Source organism: Lynx rufus, unplaced genomic scaffold (assembly GCF_022079265.1).
Source record: "Lynx rufus isolate CCGP_SWC_20201006 ecotype Redwood Valley unplaced genomic scaffold, mLynRuf1.p SCAF_14, whole genome shotgun sequence".
NCBI classification, from domain to species: domain Eukaryota; kingdom Metazoa; phylum Chordata; class Mammalia; order Carnivora; family Felidae; genus Lynx; species Lynx rufus.
In genome coordinates this window covers 13,439,113-13,459,534 of record NW_025814828.1, presented here as the reverse complement: position 1 = coordinate 13,459,534, position 20,422 = coordinate 13,439,113, and the positions used below count along the sequence as shown (strand labels likewise).

The 20,422-nt window shown below is 40.7% G+C and overlaps 2 long non-coding RNA genes across 2 annotated transcripts in view; one reads left to right on the top strand and one right to left on the bottom strand.

Annotated features, from left to right (window-relative positions):
- The window catches only part of LOC124509386 (uncharacterized), a 97,300-nt gene extending 94,314 nt beyond the window's left edge, over positions 1-2,986 (bottom strand). Inside the window, exon 1 of the long non-coding RNA XR_006961434.1 lies at positions 2,893-2,986. This is a non-coding gene — a long non-coding RNA (uncharacterized LOC124509386). The remainder of the gene's footprint in view (positions 1-2,892) is intronic.
- Positions 1-20,422, top strand: part of LOC124509387 (uncharacterized) — a 55,835-nt gene that overhangs the window by 23,761 nt on the left and 11,652 nt on the right. The window lies entirely within an intron of this gene.

Here is a 20,422-nt window from a genome sequence, read left to right as displayed (position 1 = left end):
GTATTGTAGTGAATTTAACAATGCTTTTATTTCAGAATTAGACAAAATTAAGGATCCTCTCCCAAGAACAATGCAATCAAACACATAACCACACTTTTGCATATACTTTAAGGAAATTTACCTGAAGCTCATGTGTGGATTTCCTAGGGGGCCAGGGATCCCTAGGTTAAATATATTTGAATGATTAGTTCACAGACATGAAAAAATTTAAGGATACTGCTAAATATTCCTAATTATTCTACAGAAACAACTTCTGTCCTACTTTTATGGTATAGATACCACTTTATACCTTTTGCCATTGTTATTTATGTCTAATCACTTCTACTAGACCATAAGCTCTTTGAGGGAAGGGTCACGTCTGGTTTGTCTCTGAATTTTCTGCAGGGCCAAGAAGAGCGCATAACTCACAATAGATGCTCGGTAAAGGCTCATTGAATCAACAACTCAATTTCAAAGTCAGCGAGTCCAAGGAAAAGAAAGTTCCAAGTTTGATCATCTGGAAAGTGATTTGGAGTATGCTTCATACTCATGATGAATGCCATCAGGAGATGGTCACTGGGGGCTTCACCAAGCCTGATAAGCAGAATGTGCATGCCACTTTGGGTAGCTAGAGGGACAATGCCACAGACAGATCTTCAGATTTCAAGACAAGTGTCAAATGCTCCTTTTTCTGTGGACAGTGGTTATTGTCTGTCTCGGAGATACTGAGGACTCTGCACAAGCAACTGGCCATCAGTTGCTTGCCAGTGAAGTATTTTTAAGAACCACAATGACCTATTAACTCTTTGATTAAAATTATATATAAGTCGTATTACCAACCTCAGTTACCTCTTTGCATAATGCACATTTTCCAGGGAACTCAAAAGGGAATAGATATCTTGTGGCAGACACGCTTAGTGGCCTATCCAATAGCCACCCCCTTCTCTAGGAGAAGATACTCACTCTAATTTAGTTTGGGTTGGCAATGTGCCCAGGCTTAGAGGGTGAGTATGATAAATGAGAAACCAGTTGAGACAGTTCCATTCCCCCTTTCCAGGTACAGACTTAACTCACATGATGATTGCTCAGTTAATGACTTTTTGTCATAATGGCTCTTGAAAAGTTGTACCACTTTTTGAACAATGACTCCTTTTTCCCCCAATACATTGATTTTCACCACCAAAACATCCTAAACAAATATACTATGAGAGGCGATATGACATCATTTCAGTTTCAGGCTAAGTCACACTCACCAATTTTACTCATCATACATTTACTTGTCGGAGCACATCATATGGAACACATTTGAATTGACCATCATGTTGAATGAGCCCAAAATGTTCTGCTTTGCACATGGACACCAAGTGTAGATGAAGAGGTATCATCTACATCTCTGTAGCCTTTGTGTGTGTGCAATTTTACACGTTTCAAAACACTCTTATGTTTATCTTTTATTTTGTACTAAAGGTTACTTTCTAAGCTATAACTTTATATTTAAATGCAGTTAGAGTACAAAATAACCTTGAACCCTCTTCCCAAAGTTGGAAAGCTGATGAAACAAGTGGTGTAGACAAAAAAATTTACCTTCCAAAGAATGACTCCCTGACCCTCTCCGCCACCATTCTTATTGAGTCTACTTTTTCTACATTACATTTTGTGTACAAACTATATTTATTTACTTGCAAATTGTTCTTAATTTCCTGTGAAACTTTTTTTTCATTTTTTACTTGATATATTTTCTTATCTGGGAAAATTATTTGGGTATCTGGAATTGGGATAGAACATATTGTAAATTCTCCCATTAAAATTAGTGGAATTTTTAAAAAATCAACAGCTTTCCATTTTAGTGGCAGGGCTTTCAAGAATGAATTAAAGTCGTTCAGTGAGGTACTGGGGTACTCACTTCTCAACCCACCTTGTAGCTAGGTATAGAAATGAGAGTAATTCCGGCCAAAGAGAGGTAAAGTCTCCTAGGAAAGATTCTTCTCCCCATTACAAGAACACTTTTCTCCATTCCTTGTCTTCCTACCCTGAATTTTAAGGTATTTTAAAGAGTGGCTCACACAGGGCGATGGCAGCCTTCAATTTGAGGGAGAAAACAGAGAATCACACAATACCAACCCAGTACCTGACCTGGTAGAGTTGAAACAATCCTAGAACCATTCACTGAAGACATTTGTGTGTAAAGCTGACTTTACTAAAAGTCTGAGTTTATACTGCAACAAGGCCAAACAACCTAAAATTGACTATCAGACATTTTCATCTTTATAAAATATTTAGGGTACCCCTCCATGTTCTTTAGCCTTGCTGCTTGTCTTCTAAAACTCCTTGCTTACCTGGTTTGGGGATTATCATCTCAAGGTCTCCCTGAAAATCCTATTCCCTCAATGTTATGCAAAGTCTTTTAGCACTCTACACTTGTACTCAGGTGGGCAGCCGCTGCTGCACATCGTTATTGTAGATTTTGTTACAAAATGGGCCAAATACTCCACTGACAGAGGTTTTGAACTATCTATCCTTGCCTCCTCCCTCACTCCATAGTCCCTCTCATGAAGAGAGCAGAGACTTAGTTCTTCATTGCCGTGAATTACGCTACCACTTTAGAAGGCAGAGGTGGACACAATCGGTTTGGGGCTTAAATGATAATTTTTTTTCAGTTTCAAAATATTAGGGCTGGGAAAGGCACCATGCCTGGGTATTTAAAAAGAGCATAGAATTGGAACTTGGAAGACCAACATTTCAATCTAACTGAGCTCTACTATTTATAAGCATCTTGGGGTCTCAATGGCCTTAAATGCAAAAACATGGGGGAGGGACACATTAAAGAATATCTGAGGTCCCATCCTCCATTAGCAGTTTCTAGATGAGGAATCTGGGGCCTCCGAAGCCAGGTGACATAATAATTGAACTTACCATGTGTGATCAGGCGCCTTTTAATTTTTACTTCTGAGGCTTGATTTATCAAGGTTAATTGTATATTTGATATTTGTTCAGATGCTCTATTTCCTCCAACTGCAGGCAAAAGAAGGAAATGAAAGGTTATGAAATAAAACTGAGTGAACAGATAAAGTTACACATGTGGGAAAAGTATGTACAGAGCTCTTCATTGTGGCTTTGTTTGTAATAGCAAGAGAGTGGAAACAACATAAACGTCTATCACTAGAAGATTGTTCTTACCAAATTATGCCATATTCCTAATATAGAATACTAGGCAACATTAAAAAGAATGAGACAGATATTCATGTACTGATATGAAAGATGCTCCAAGATAGATAGACAGACATACAGACATCTATGTCTTTGCCTATGTACATTGCATATACACACACAAACACACAGCGCACATGAGAGCAAGCAAGCAGGGGGAGTGTTATGATGATCAATAATGTGTATACTATGCTGCCATTAATTTAAAAGATTCATATATTTGCTTGGCTATATATAGAGTGTTTCTTAAAGGATATACAAAAAAATGGGATGGAAAATAAGAATCTGGGGGATAAAGATAGGAAGAAAACTTATACTTGATTGTCTTTTTTTGCATCTTTTAAACTTTGTATTATGTGTATGCAGCATTGTCTGTTAAAATATGTTAAATCAATTTTTTAAAGATTAAAAAATCATTTAAAGAGAACTACAGAGTTAAGTGAGATGTGGGCATTATTGGTGGGTTTCAAATTGTCCACACTTCCCCTATCCTAAACTGGTAATAGTCCTCTATGTCCTACTCGGGCCTAGAGAAGATTCTGTGACCTAAAGCTGTGATGATGAGTGAAATACTGCTTTGGAATCCTGCCTGAGTCTCACCCTTGCTGTGGATGCTCATCAGACCTTGGGTGCTGACTTTTTTTAGCTCATTAAGGAAGAGCCTGTGTTCCCTCCTTGGGACCAGCAGCCATTATTGCACAATTGCTCCAGGACATCTCTGACTCTTCCTGGCTTAAGTGAGAAGTAGCCTTGGATTTATGGTAGCAAGGGCATGGGTACTGGAGTCAGACAGACTTTGGCTGGATCACCAGATCCACCTCACGATAGTCAAATGTTAACTTATGTTCCCTAAGCCTCTAGTTCCTCGTCTACATGACAAGGTGATGGCTACTTCTTCACAAGGTTGCTGTGAGACATTAATGACATTAGCAACATGCATGGTTGGGGCCAAATAAACATCCATTCCTCTTCTCCCTACCTGTTCACTTGCTTCACTGTCACCCATTCATCGTTACTCCTCTGTTTTCAGAGTAGTATCCAAGTTGGTGTTTCCTGAACAGGTTTTCTAGAACAGTGGTTTTCCACCAGAAGCATCTGTGCCTCTAGGGGACATTTGGCAGTGTCTGGAGACATTTTGTTGTCACAATGGGAGGAGGGCTGCCACTGGCATCTGTGAGTTAAGACCAGAAATGCTGCTCAACATCCTTCAAGGCACAGGACAACAAGAATTATCTAGTCCAAGATGCCAATAGTACTGAAGTGGAGAAACCCTGTTTTAAAGGTTTTTATAAAGCTCAAAGGCAGCATATTTGTATAAATTGGCAGGATACTGCATTTGAGAAAATAATTTGATTTCAGAGTAGCCCATAAATAAATTCAACCAGTAAAATTTCAGCAGTTTCCACCATTGTTTGTGTTCAAGAACATGTGTCTACCTTTAAGCAAAGGGGAATGGAAACTGGAGGGAAATAATTACTACACCTTTTACTCTAGGAACTTGAGAAACTTGCCTATGCCCTTTAAGACTAAAAACTATAGTAGCTTTGTATATTGCTATATAGCAAACAACCCAAAATGTAGTAACCTATGACAACAACCAGTAAATAGTTTATATTCTGCTGGAAAGTTTTCTGATTTACATGAGACTCTGTTGATCTTACTTAGCTCAGAGCAGAAAAACCACTCAAATGGGCCTAGTCCAAATTGCTTACCTGCAGAATCATTGTAGGTTCCCGTTTTGGAATCTGGTAAGTTTTAGATTTGTTATGCAGTTGAAGCTAACTGATACAATGAGTTTTGGGGCTTTTAAGTCAATTTGGGGCTTTTGGCTATAGTGCTGCTATAAACATTCTTGTATACAACTTGCACATATGTGCATCAGCTCCATTGAGTGTAGGAGTGAAAATGGTAAATACATAAACATTATTATTTTTTTTAAAGGGGTGCCTGGGTGGCTCAGTCAGTTAATCATCCGACTTTGGTTCAGGTCATGATCTTGCAGTTCAAGAGTTTGAGCCCCATGTCGGGCTCTGTGCTGGCAGCTCGGAGCCTGGAGACTGCTTGGGATTCTGAGACTTCCTCTCTCTTTGCCCCTCCCCCACTCATGCTCTGTCTCTCTGTCTCTCAAAAATAAATAAACGTTAAAAAATTTTTTTGAAAAAACAGGAGTGAAAATGCTGGTATATTTGCTTCACTCTTAAAGTACCAAATTATTCATGCACGTGTGCGCACACACGCACACCCACACACACAGAGCTTCATTTTCTTTTCATAACATTTCTTTGTTGCCTTCTGCTGCAGCAACTGCCATGAGCCCATTTTTTCAAAAAGAAAAGGCAATTGGCAGGAAGGTAGTTCACGATGATTTTCCAAGCCAGGCTGGGAGCTCAAACTCCTGGTGCCCTACCTCCATCTCTCCCAAAGTGAAAATACCTTCTTTAATTAAAAAAAATACTTTTCATTTTGTCCACCCAAAGAACTGTTCCTAAACATTTTGCACACAAGAAGAAAATTACCAAGGGCACACAATAGGAAAATAATCTCTCAGGTATGTGAGAACATAAGAGCTACTGTGGTTTACAAAAAGCACACTTCAATGAATAGGACAGTTTTGTTTGCTTATGAATCAGGACCTTGAGGCAATACATGGGTAAGAACTGCTAATTACTGTGGACAAGATGAATATATGTTAGGAAGAAATGCATGGGTTGCTCATGTAACCAATCAACAGATATTTATTGAGTGCCAACTGTGTACAGAGGGCTGCACTTCTTGTAATTCCTTTGGACCTTGAGGAAGAAAAGAGGAGGGCCATGAGCTCAGTCTGGTGTTATAGATACCCAAAATTCAGAAACTGGTCACACCCAGTTCAGGTTTCTGTGATTTCACCTTGATTAAGTTATTTTCTTCTAGTGTAACTCTGTTTCTTCATCTCAAGAACAGAAAAAAAAAAAAAAAAAAAAATATATATATATATATATATATATATATATATATGAGCTTAGGCAGTCCTACACTTTTGAGGAATTTACTGGATAATGTCATTAAATTCAATTGACATTTTCCATTCTCCTCTGACTTGACTTCATAAAAGATTTAATCATTGTGAGCCACTCACTATTTATTAAAATCTTCACTTCTCTTGGCTTCATGAAACAAAACCTTGCTGTTCTTCTTCCTACTTTTCTTAGTTTTCTATCTCTGGAGTAGGTTTATTCTCTTCTACCAAGCTATTAGATTGTGGAGATCCTCAATACCTGGCCCTTGACCATTTCCCCTTCACAATCTTCCTAAAACAAGCTTATCTAAACCTGTACCTCATACATTTACATAATAATGGATCATGAACTTCTTCTCTATCCTAGAGCTTCCCTCTGAGCTCCAGACCTCTACCTCCTGATGGATGTCTCAAGGGCACCCCAAACCAAGCAATCCAAACCAAATTCATAAGTGTCCAAAACAAACCTAGTTCTTGTTTATTATATTTTCCCTATCTTGATGAATTACACCATCACCATCCAGGGGATGCAGAACTGAAGCCAATTAGTTATTCTTAGCATCCTTCACTCCTCCCTCTGCTGAAGCCTCATGACCAAGTATTACCAAGTTCTGTTGAGTTTCCTCCTATATACCTCTCCCATCCTTCCACTTCTCTCCATTTGCAGCTAGTACAAACTGTTATCATTGTTCACCTCAGTTACTAGCCCTTCCAGTCCATTCTCCATACTATGCAGCAGAATTATCTTTTCAGTGTCAGGGTGCCTGGTGGCTCAGTCGTTAAGCATCTGACTTTGGCTGAGGTCATGATCTCACAGTTCATGAGTTCGAGTCCCAGATTGAGTGAGCTTGAGCCCTGCTTCGGGTGAGCACGAGCTCCACTTTGGGTAAAACATGAGCCCTGGGTAAGCCCTGCTTCTCTCTCTCTCTTTCTCTCTCTCTCCCCACCCCTCATGGGAGTCTCTCTCTCTCTTCCCCCTCCCCTGCCCCTTACTCACTTGTGCTCTCTCTCTCTCTCTGTCAAAAAAATTTATTTTTTTAGTATAAATATGAGCCTGTCAACTTCTCTGCTGAAATCCTATCAATGTTTTCCCATGGCTTCAGGGCTCAAGGCAAAATTATTTCACATGGCCTAAAAGGTCCTATATAGTCCCTGTCTATCTCTCCAGTCTCCTCATGGCCCACCCTCTCTGTAGCTTCTAGGCTCCAGCCACAGTGACTTGATTTCAGTACCTTTTATTTGAAATGCTCTGTCCAATCCCAGGGCTTTTGCACATGTTGTCCCTCTCACTTAGAATACTCCTGTGGTAGACAGGGTATCAATCCTCCAAAGATGTTCATGTCCTATCTCCAGAATCCATGAATATGTTACCTTATATGGCAAAAGGGACCTTGTAGATGTAATTAAGCTAAGTATTTTCAGATGGGGAGAACATTCTGGATTATTGGGGTGAGCTCAATGTAATCACAAGTGGCCTTATAAAAGAAAGAGGTAGGCGGAAAAGTCAGAATCAGAGAAGGGGATACAATGATGACAATAGAGGTCATAGAGGAGAGAGATTGGAAGATACTATGCTGTTGGCTTTGGAGATGAAGGAAGGGGCCAAAGGCCAAGGAATGTAATGTAGGTAGCCTCTAGAAGGTGGAAAAGACAAGAAAATGGACTTTCCCCTAGAGCCTCCAGAAGGAATGCAGTCTAGCTGAAAGCTTGATTTTAGAACTTCTGACCTCCAAAACCATAGATAATAGATTTGTGTTGTCTTAAGCCACTAAGTTTGTGGTAATGTGTTCTAGCATCCATAAGAAATTGATATTACTCTCCTCTTCATCTAATTGATTCCTACTTTCCATCAGATCTTAGCTCCTCAGGGAAACCTCAACATTCTGACTAAATCAGATCTACCTAATGTAGGCCCTTCTGGATTAAGTACATCTTCTTTTCAGCTTTTCTTGCACTTGTGAGACTACTGATTACTCCTGCTAAAGGCTCCATGAGGGTAGGTACCGTGTCAATTTTTGCCCATCTAGTTTATCTAGCACCTAGCACAGTGCCTGGCATATAATACCCTTAATAAATGTTTGTTCAAAGAAATATAATAAAGCTCTAAGATAGTTGTCATAAAATGAGCTTCCCAGAAATGAACAGAAGTGACAGTACTGGATATTAGGAACAGGTATCAAAATCTTTCAGAACCAGTTTACAACAAACTCTCCCTGGGAAAGCTTTCAAGTATACCTTTATTTATTATGAAAATGGAGGTATTCTTATTGAAACTGTGGCTATCACACCATCCTTCAGACAAAATTTTGGCACAAGTTAACATAAATAATCACACTGTAAGGTCCTTTACAATTTACAAATGAATGTCACATATATATTTTACTTAATCCTCAAAGCTATCCTATGAGGTAGATTCAACTGAATGTCTTACATAGTTTTATACAAGAAAACTGATGATGCTCATAGAAATTAAGTAACTTGCCCAACAAACCACAACACCCAAGAAACAAAGGTAGGTCTCAAGCCCAGCCCTTTTGCCTCTAAATGATTCCCATTGCATTATGCCCTACACTATGTCCCAGCGGATTTAGCAGGTTTCTTCATTCCAGTGTTGAGCACACTATTGGGGGTTACTGTTCATCTCTGTTAAGCAGCTCTTAACTAAACTGGCTAAAGCCATTCTGCATTAAGGGTATTGTGGGTAATTTTGTAATGCCCCAAATCTACTTTTCATAGAATCAAAACAACTGCTTGGACTTGGTGCCTTGGAAGAACAGAGATTATGAAGGAGATGAAGGAATTCAACTGTATGGTTATGAGAATTTGTGGCTGAGGAGGAGAGAGACAAAATTGCTAGAAGAAGGAAAGTCAAAGTACAGACAGTAGAACGTTGGAAAGGTTATTGACATGATATGGAAACCCCCAAGAATCAAGATGAGAACAATATTAGAGTGAAATTTTAGAGGAGAGAGAGAAAATGACACAGGGTTGGCTGATGACTGTAACCAGGAAGAGTGGTGGGTGGTAGAGTCAGATGACTTGACATTCAAATATGGGTATGGGGTGGTATGAGTGAGGAACAAGAGAGAATGATGTGGAAACTAGAACTAAATAGCAAGGAGGGGCGCTTAGGTGGCTCAGTCGGTTGGGTGCCTGACTTCGGCTCAGGACAGGATCTCACCATCCATGAGTTCGAGCCCTGCATCGGGCTTTGTGCTGACAGCTCAGAGCCTGGAGCCTGTTTCAGATTCTGTGTCTCCCTCTCTCTCTGCCCCTGCCCTGCTCACGCTCTGTCTCTTTCTCTCTCAAAAGTAAATAAACATTTAAAAAAACTTTATATATATAAAAAAGAAAGAAATAGCAAGGAAAAGTACCTATCCCACCTTCCAGGTTAGAGATACGAGGAACACGGGAGAGAATATAGCCACCATCTGAGAAGGTGGCAGGAAAAGCTGTGTCCTCAAGGGAAAGTCAGGTTCCATATAGAGCAAGAAGGTAAAAGAAATATGCAGAGAAGAGATTCACAATAGAAGGAATTTTGTTGATGACCGAACAAGAAGTCCAGAGGACGCAGTAGAAAAGTTTAAGGAATTGGGAAAAGATAGACCAAAATGTCAGGAAGGGGTGTGTGTAAGCTTGTCTCCAAGGATTCCCCAACTCCTGCCTTCCGTGCATGCTCATCAAGAGGTAGAGAGCCTATTTATCCTCCCCCTGAATCAGTGCTGCCCCTTGACCAAGAGTACTTCTTTCTTTGGACTATTTACTCCCTTCTGGGACTCAGTTACCATTCTGTGAGAAGTCCAAGCCATATGGAGAGGATACATGGAAGGCAACCAAAGAACTCTGGTCAACTGTCCACTGGAATTTTCTTCCAAAAGCCTGCATTAACTGCCAGCCATATCAGCAAGCCATGTTGGATATTCTAGTCCGGTCAAGCCCCTTGATAACTGCTGCCCCAGCTGACATCATGAGCAAAAGAACAATCCAGGTTAGCCTGTTCAACCCATTGAATCGTGTGAAATAATAAAATGGTTGGTGTTTTAAGCTATTAAGTTTTTGAGTGGTTTGGTTACAGCAGATGACTGAAACAGGAATCCAGAGACTAGGGTAAGTAAGTGAGGGATGGCCAAGGAACTTTGAGTTTCTTTTATGACTGACATCATCAGGGATAAAGGCTTAATGAGTTAAACTTCTTTTTTCCACATTGTAAAAATGGAATTGCCTCCAGAAGTGTGCCTTCTCCCTACAGTCTCTGCAGTGAGTCATTACAATAATGACTTCTTTTCTGCTTTCGGACACAATCTCTGCCACTGAGACATGTATGTATGCAAGATCCAGAGCTCCAACCAGATCTGAAGAGGAAATCTCCAGATGAATTGTGGTTTCAGGCTGAATCTTAAAATTTGTTTCTACTTAGGAGGTACCTTCATCTAAAACCATCACCCAGACCCCTGGGAATTAGGACTCTGCCTCTGAAGGAGACAGTGGGTGGTTTTCAGGTTAATTTGAAAGAAGCTTGAAGATGCAAATGAACTGAGTAACCATGACAACAAAGAAGGGAAGAAAACAAAACAAGCCAATTATGTCTATGCAAATTCCTTCCTGAAGCATCAAGGTGAGAGGGAACATGGCTGTCAGCAATAATTCCTAATGGCTGATGGCCAATGCAGAATGAGTTAGGACTGGAGACACCTGTGGGGCAGCTGCGGTAGGGGAGGAACAGAAGTCACTGCTATATGCTCAGGTTACAAAGGTGACATGTTTGTGGGTAGTGTGTGTATGTGCGTGTGTATGTGTTTTAGTGTTTACTAAGTACCTATACGCCAATGACTTTCAGATAAGGTACATTATATTTTACTTAATTATCTTAATTAATTATTATTCAGGCATTCCTAGACTTTTGCTCTAAAAGCATATAAGCCCTTAGGTCATCAAAGGCCAACTGGCATAGGGTACAGCAGTCCTTCTCCAACTGTAATATGCATATGAATCACCTGGGCATCTTGTTAAAATGCAGATTCTGAGTCAGTAGATCTGGGGTCCGCCCAGGATTCTGCATTTCTAACAAGCTACTCCAAGAACCACACCTCAAGAAGTGAAGGAGGAAGGTTAAGAGTGTGGGTTCTGCATCCAGACCAGCTAGCTTCAAATCCTAGCTCTGTATATTAGCTATGTGACCTCTGACCAGCTACCTGGCCTTTCAGTACCTCTTTTCTTGTAACATGGGGATGATAAAGATAGCAAAGAATAGTGTCTACCACTAGAGGTTCTTGGGTGACCTAAACGAGTTTATGCATTTGAAATGTTTAAGCAGTGACTGGAATATAGTAAACACTCAATAAATATTAACTATTGTAATCCTCTTATGTCTTACCCACTAATTGAACATTTCCTATATACTGGGAACAATGTACTGTATGCTTTACCTTGACCATAGATATTAATTCTCACACCCTGTGAGGAAATTGGTCCCAGTAGACATAGAAAAACAAAAGTTTAGTGAGGTCATGGAGCTAGTGGAAGCAGAATCTGAAGCCCGGCTGTCTTATTTCAGAACCCACAACATCTATGCTGTGAGAGTCATGAGGGAAGAAACTCTATTCATGACTATACCTCAGGGAGCTAGTACAAAACCAGTATGCACTAGGTGCTCAAAAATATTTGATGAATGAAGAACCTAATAGACATTTTGCCCTGAATTTAGAGACAACTGAACTAAAGAATTTTAAAACATGTCCAGTTACACCATAAATGGGAGAGTTGTCATTGAAACGCAGACCCCTTATATATAAAGGCAATGGACTATTCTCATCACAGAAATACTTTTGACTTTATCTACTGGGAGACACAAAAGTGGGCAAAGTAGACAAGCCAAACGGTAAGAAAGCACTTAAAAACTATCCAAATCAACCAGGACTGCTTCACTTGTTTTGAGTAAAGTAATCAATGGAAAGCTAAAATTAATGCATTTCTTCATATGAAACTGCCAGAGTTTCTTCTCTCTGTTGGAGCCTATAAAGGGTATCAAAATCATTAACCCAGGCTTCCTTGCTCTTTCAGTGAATGGGTTAAGGGAAGCTCCCTTAATGGTATTATATAATTTTTAGAGGGTACCTGAGTTTGGGTTCTCCTGAGAGTTCAGTGCAAGTAGTTTACTTGGGAGATTTGGGGAACATGAATAGGAGAGTGGAAAAGTGATTCGGAGAAGGGAAGGCATCCAGTACGGAGTACATTATCAAGCCATCTATCTGCAATAGATAATTGGAAATTAATCCCATAAGGCAGCTCTGGGGAATGGTGTAAAACACAGGTCTCAGATTTACTCCACATGAGGGGAAAAGGAGCTGAGGTACTCATACCCCTACAGCCAAGAGACATCAGTTGAAGGCTGTTCTCAGGGGTGTTAATTCCTTGGCACTACAAGCCTGCCACATATGGGAGCATAGCGGCCCCACTGTCCAAGAAACAACCATCAGGCACAGAGATGTAGATGCTGCCATTTGGAAGTCAGTGGGAACACTCTGAAATGGTAGAGTTCAAGAGATATGTACAGGAAACCAACAGAGTCTGCTAAAGAGGAGCTCCTTTTGCTCCTTCCCACTACAGCAGCTCATAAAGAGGGGAATTACATAGGGAAAAAGTTACCAACCCCAAATGGGGTTGTTGGGGAAAGGTAGGTCCTACACATTATAGGCTAGACACCGCATAGTCATTTCCAAAAAGGGGGGTGCAGGAGACAATGGATCACATTGATAAGCAGCCCATGTCTGTGCCTTTTAAACTCTGAATTCATTTAAATGGATTCTTGAATTTGGTTGTGGTAAAGGGAAAAAGAGGATCAGTGCTTAGGGGTTGGAGGATGGAAGAGAAAACTCAGAGGCGGCGTCCTGTGTATGTTATTAGATTTGTTCTTAATCCCAGAAGGAAAGAATACATATATTTTCTGAAATATCAGTGTTTTCCAGAATCAGTGAGGTCATGGAAACCGTAATCTTTGCCATGTGCTCTCACAGCCACAGTTATGCTAATTAAACCAGGGGGCTCTGGTGAACATGGTGAAATCAGACTTGAGCCTATGGGCTAGAGGGGGATGGGAAAGCATGTGGCGCCTTCAGCAGATGCTTTTGAGTTCAGGGCTTAAGTATGAGGCCAAGTGACCCCTGACCTTCCTTTTATTTTCCTGGCACCTGAGCCTTGGAAGCTGCCCATACTCCAAAGTGTGGAGTAGCAGTCAGCAAGACATACCATCGCTATTAATCTGATCTGTCATCACCAATGCCAGGGGGGAAATAATTTCAGGATGTTTTTAATGTTTATTTATTGAGGGGGGAGGAGAAAGAGAGACTGCATACATGAGCAGGGGAGGGGCAGAGAGAAAAGGAGAGAGAGAATCCCAAGCAGGTTCTGCACTGACAGCACAGAGCCTGATGTGAGATCGTGACCTGAGCCAAGATCAAGAGTCGGGTGCTTAACTGATTGAACCACTCAGGCGCCCCTCTAGGATAGTTTTAAAAGTGGATTTGGGGTTTAGGGGGCTTCAGATGTTGTTGCTTATTTTATTCAGTTTCTTCAATAAAGGGGCTCTGATGCTACTGTGGAATTCCAGTAATGTGGATGGCAAAAAGCCACAACAGGTATTCACTAGCATTTGGAGCTCTACTTCTAAAGGTGGAGTTAGAATGTCAAATATGCTTTCAAATCATCAAAGACATTTAAAAGAGCCTAGGGAAGGTAGATTTGTTCTGTGTGTCCGTGCAAGTCTGTCTCTTTCTTTCCGTCCCCTCTCCTTCCTGCCATTCCTTGTTCTCCATGTAGAAAATGTCTTTAAACCATAGAATGAGTCTATGTATATTTGCATAACAGCATTCCTCTATATAAAAATAAATCCTGAATAGATTGCTCCATTGTATATATGTGTTGGTATACATGTCACATACACAGATTGATTTTTCCAAGAACAAATGTCTTAATGTTTCTTTTCCTTGAGAAAAATGACCAACTGCCAGATTCTCAAATTCCATGTGGAACTTTGCAATAACAGAGAAAATATATGTAAAAAGCCGCAAAGAAATGAGATATATTAAGGAGTCAGATTTTTGTTTCAAATAGCCCTGAATCTCCAAAGACTTCACAAGTCAAGTAGAAGGCTATTTTTGGAATGATTTTGTCCTGTGCAGCAGGTGATTAAGTAAACAAGGCTCATTCTTTCCTTGAAGCATAGTGGCTATAGCCATAGGATTGCTACAGAACTGTGGAAAAACACAGCTTTCAAAACAGACTGCCCTGAGTTCAAATCCAAACCTTCCTACTAAGTTGGGAAAGTTTCTAAACCTCTAGGAATCTGTTTCCTTATCTAGAAGATGGGGCTCTTCACACATACATCGCAGGGTTATGGTGAAGATTAGCTATATTGTATGTGAAAGCACTTGGCACAAAGTACGTGTCAGGAACTGCAAAAGGTCTAAGATTTTACCATCCTTACTAACTAACAAGCTAGCCTGTCACAGTTTTATGGATGCTGGCAGAAGACACAAGACTCCCGGCAGAGATGAAGGGCAGTTTCTTACAGCAGTAATAGTAGCCAGATTATCAGCATTTTTTGCATCAATTTCCCAAGCCGCAATTCTCACAGGAGGATGTGAAGAGGGCCATGTGAGACCTGCATAAGCAAGTGGGTTTTATTATAGGAGAAGAACCGTGGCAGGTTGGATGGGGAGTGGTGGATCAAGGGGATGGAGGGGAGAGTGGGCCCTGAGACACACAAAAGAATACTCTTTTTGGAAGAGGCTGGAAAACGGGAAGAATGTGGAATAAGACCCTGGTAAATGACAGGGTGAAGAAGAAATGGGGTCAAGGGTGTCCAATGGCTTCTAATCTTCTACTGAGAAAGGGAACGGATCTGTGAAGCAGATGATATTTTCCAAAAATGGCCTTAATGATATTTCCAGTTCCATATGCTTTTCCAGATCCTTCCTGCTCTCCCATTGAGGGGTGGAGTCTATTTTCCCTCCCCTTGAACCTGGGTGGGCCTTTGTAACTGCCTCAACGAACAGAATGCAGAAGTGATGTGTGACTTCCAAGACCAGATTAGAAAAGGCAATATATCTTCCACCTGGCTCTTTCTTGGAATGCTCTTCCTTGAAACTGAGCCACCGTACTGTGAGGAAGCCCAGGCTACATAGAGAGGTCATGTACGGGACTTTTGGCCAACAATCCCAGCTACGGTCCCAGGCATGTTTAGTGGACAAGGCTGCAGATGATTCTAGGCCCCAGCTGTCAAGTCACCATCAGCCTCTGAGGCCCCACTGTTTCCGCTGTGCCCTGTCCAAACTCCTGAACCACAGAATCCGTGAGCATAATAAGTGGTCGTTTTATGTCACTAAGTTTTGGGGTGATTTGTTATGCATCAAGGGACGACCACTACAACCAGGCTGGGCAGTGGGAAAGCCTTCTGAAATAGACACTCTAAGAAGATACTCTCTAAAGACGACATCTTTCAGAGAGAAATGAAAGGCTTTTGGTGGAGAGGAGCCTACCTGAGGAACGTGAATTACAGCTTTGTGGAGGCAACAGGCTCAGTGTGTCAACATCCTTGAGCCAAGCAGGAGAAGAATGTGTCAGGCAAGCAGAGCAAAAGAAGGCCCCACCTCCTCAGCATCTCCAACTCATTATTCCAGCTTTTGCCACAACTCCTTTGTCCATTCTTCTTTGGATAAGTTATACTTTTTAAAAAGTATACCAGGGTGCATATTTACAACTTACACACTGGGATGTACAGAAATACAACTTTCTTTCCTTCTTGCTCTTGAGCTCCTATCTTCATTGAGGATGCTAATTATATACATCTCAGTTTCTTCTGGCTTTAATTGCTTCTTTCAGAAAGTTACAGTTTTTCAGAGTTCTGCCTCCCTATGGAAGACTATTCCTCCTCTTTTTTCCCCAATATGGTGACTAGGTACATTTTTGTGGTTGAGGGAACATGGCCTCATCCTCCTGCTGTTCTCTGGGGGTGGCTTGACCCACCAGGCTGCTTGGTATCCTGCCCTGGTGTCTACTGAGGAGTGGCTGGTCTTTTGGTCATTGTGGCCCTTGCCATCACCTCCATTTCAAGGTCCCCAAATTCAGCAAGTTTCCCTCAGGCTTTCTCGAGTGCATCTGCCCTCTCAGTGCTTCCATGCCCAAGTCAGGGGCCCAGGAACTCTTACAAGACTATGAGGCTGCTCTTCCTTCACTTCTCCCTTATCGAGGAGGATGAAACACAATGCTACCATGGGTTTCCCTGAGATGTTCATACTAATTCAGGATGTTCCTGATGAGGTGGCCCCTTACCCTGGTGCTTTCAGATTCTCCCAAGCCAATGTGGGTGTTTCTACCAGACCTTACTCCTGCCCCCATGCCCTATTTGGAGAGTGGGAAGGATGGGGAGATAAGGTGACATTTGCTTCTTCTTTTCTGTGACCATCTTGCCCTCCTAGAACTGGGAAAGCATTCCCTCTCCTGTGAGGGAGCATCCCTCACCTGCACTGTGTCCTCATCCTTCCCTCTCTATGGCATTTCCATGGTCAACCTTCTGAGCTTTGGTTTCTGTCTTATAAAAGCCCAATTTTGGGAATCCGGAGAAAAATCCTTTTCTTTCCCTTGTTAGTCTGGCTTTGAAGACTAGTGTCCCAGTAAGGGTTTTTAAAAATCCAGTTGCAATTTAAAGCTAAGCAATGATTAATTTGTCCTGTGCTGTATCTACCTCCTCCCAGGACAGCAGGCCTAAATCTTATGGCATAATCTTAATGAAAAAAGAACAGCAAGTAGTTCTTTTTTCTTTTTTTTAGTAAAAACTACCTGCAAAAGAGGGAAAACATATTTGGACAATATTTTAAAACATTATCCTAATATCTAAGTTGAAAAACAGTCATCAGAAGTTGTGGCTTCTATTTTTAATTGTATCTACTCTAAGAAAATAAAAATTGGTTTGCCAATAATTAAAATATCGAGTTACTTTTATCGCATTTTGCACAAATCTGAATTCAAGCTAATTATCATTATGCCGTGGGGGATTTTGAAGCTAGGGAGAGAAATTTTTAAATATTAACTCAAATACACAATATACAACATTATAAAAATGTTTTCCCAGGATAGTATAAGCAAGATCATAAATTTAGAATTAGAAGACAAAATTCTCATCATCAATCATCATCTGATGGATCTAGAACACCCACCAAAAGTCACATTTGTGTTAATGATAATTTGATTTCCCAACGTGTACTTGCCCTTACAATTTTAGGCTGATTTTTTTAAAACTTGGAACACATAGTTGGGAAAAGACGAGCTTTGTGTGTAGATGAGATTAGACTGGGCAGGAAGTTCTGTTGCTCTATTTGAACAGAGCCAGAAAAGGTCTCATCCCTAACTATCTTCCTCGACCAGGTGCCAAGGTGCTGAACAATTTACCATGACCGAGTTATTGTTCTAGCTTACGAATTACCCCAAGCAGTGATTCCCTTTTAAAGTCCTTTCGTTAGCTTCATCAAATATTTAATAACTATATACAAGTCACTATACAATGGCTCAAAGATGACTTGGGTGGTGGGGTGGGCAGAGTTGAAGGAGAAACAGTAAATTAATTAACTAATCAAGTCAGCAACACATTCGTGTGACTTGGTTTTTCCTTTCTTTGGGAAGTAGGCTTAATGAGAGCCTTGGGTATATGAAGAGAGACCAGAAAGAAGAGAAATAGAAGATGGAAGTTGGGGGAGGGTAGAGAAGCTGCTAGAAACTATCATATTTCCTTGATTTCAGTTGTAATTTCTCCCCCTCCACGCACACACACACTCACACACATTGGAATATTTCTCAAGTCAGGACCTATTCTGCAATCTATAAATAGATTTAATGAGGCAGTGTCTTTCTTTTTTTTCCCTAAGTTATTAAATTGAGCTTATTATTAAATAGTGCTTCTTGTAATCCAATGTAATACTTACAGATGGGTAGTATTTTTAATTGAAATTTGTACTGAGATCATCGTAGATTTACATGAAGTTGTAAGATATAATACAGAGATATCCTGTCAACTCTTTATCAAGTTTCCCCCCATGGCAACATTTTACAGAACTATAATACTACATATCACAACCAGGACATTTATATTGATACAATCCACAGAATTTAATTGGATTTCTCCAGTTGTGTGTGTGTGTGTGTGTGTGTGTGTGTGTGTGTGTGTAGTTCTAAGAAATTTTATCTCATGTGTAGGTTTGTGTATCCACCAACACAGTCAAGATACTGAACAGTTTCATTACCACAAAACTCCTTTATGATGCCCTGTTATAACCACACCCACGTTTCTCTCACCTCTCCATGCCATCCCTAACCCCTAGCAACCACTAATTTGTTCGCTATTTCTAAAATGCTGTCATTTCAAAAATGTTATATAACTGGAATCATAATGATGTAGTCTTTTAGAATATTTTTTCTCTCAGCACAGCACTCTGCAGACTCATCTAAGTTCTGTATGTAGCAGTAGTTCCTTCCTTTCCATTGCTGAGTAGTATTCCATGGTCTGTATGCACCATGGTTTGTCTCACCATTCACCTGTTCAAGGACAGAGCTGTTGCCAGTTTTTGGCTATTAGATCAATAATATTTTACTGCACACCAACTGTATATGTTAGGCGCTTTTGTATCTATTGTCCCAACTAATCTTTACCCAAAAAGTCCTGTGAGCTAAGTATTAGTATCTGTGTTTTAATTGAGGTTCCATGATGCCAATTAACATGCCACGGTCACACAATTCTTAAGTGGCACAGTCCACATTCATGCTGAGATTGTCAACTCCCAAGCCCATAAGTGCCATTTGCTAGTTAATTTAATGGGTTTTCCCTTGGGCTAGCACAGGTATGGGGACTTGGTTGGCCAAAACAGGTCTAGAGAGCACTTAGGGCTCTTTACACACATGCCCAGGTTTTTCCATTATTTTCCCACCATAACTCAGGACTGGCCTGAGGAACTGGGCAGTAAGATTTGTCTTTTAGAGGTACCTGTGCTTAGAGGATGGTCAAATGAAAAGGTGAAGGTGAGATTTGGTTTCTCCCCCTCTTGATAAACATTCAATTGTTTCTTCGGCTCTTTTCCCACTTTCTCTTCCAATTGACAAACCTATCAAGGGAGTGGTAGTTAAACTGACACATTGTCATTCTGAAAACAAATGACTATAAATACCATGCCAAATCATATAGTTCCAGAAAAAGGTTCAGAGCAGCCCATCTTCCCAGGGGAGGGACACATTCTTCCTGTCATGACTCAAGCACAATCTCCTGAAGGAATGACTATGCCTGTCAATATTGAGCCAGCTCTCTGAGGGGACAGCCTTCAAGAAAATAGGCACATAGATGCTATCCCCCTTCCGGGCTTCAATGCTAGGACAATTCCTAAGCCCCCTCTCCTAATGAAAGTGTTTCTCCTACCAGCCCCTCACCTATAGGTGCCAGTTTACCTCCACACCCCTGAACCAGTCAAAAACTCTAAACCTGTGGCAACAGTTTCAATCAGAAATTGTAGCAACAGTAAGGGAGCACATGTACATTTCAAAGAGAAATTGAAACCACAGTGAGATACCACCACACACCCACCACAATGGCTAACACTAAAAACATTGACAATACCAAGTGCTGACAAGGTGCTGAGCAACAAGGGCTCTCATACACGGCTGATAGGAACACAAAATGGTAAAATCACTTTGGGAAACTGTTTGGCAATGTCTACTAAAGCTAAAATATGCACCTCCTATCACTCAGCAATCCATTCCTAGGCGTAAACTCAAGAAAATGAATGATTGTGTCCACCAAAAGACATGTACGAAAATGTTCATAGCAGATTTATTCATGATAGTCCCAAACTGTGAAAACCCAAATGTTTGTCAATGAATAATTGTTGAATATTCAATAGAATGCTAATCAGCAAAAAATGACAGATGTGTGTATGTATATATATGTATATATATGCATATATGTATATGTGTGTGTATATGTGTATACACACACACACACATACATGAATGAACCTTACAGAAGCTGAACTCAAGAGTACAGACTGAGTGATACTATTTATATGAAGTTCAAGAATGGGCAAAATTAAGCTATGGTGATAGAAGTCAGGATAGTGGTTACCTCTGGAGGGAATGCGAGATGGTTACTGACTGAAAAGGGGGATGAGGAACCACCTAGGGTGCGGGAAATGGTCTATGTCT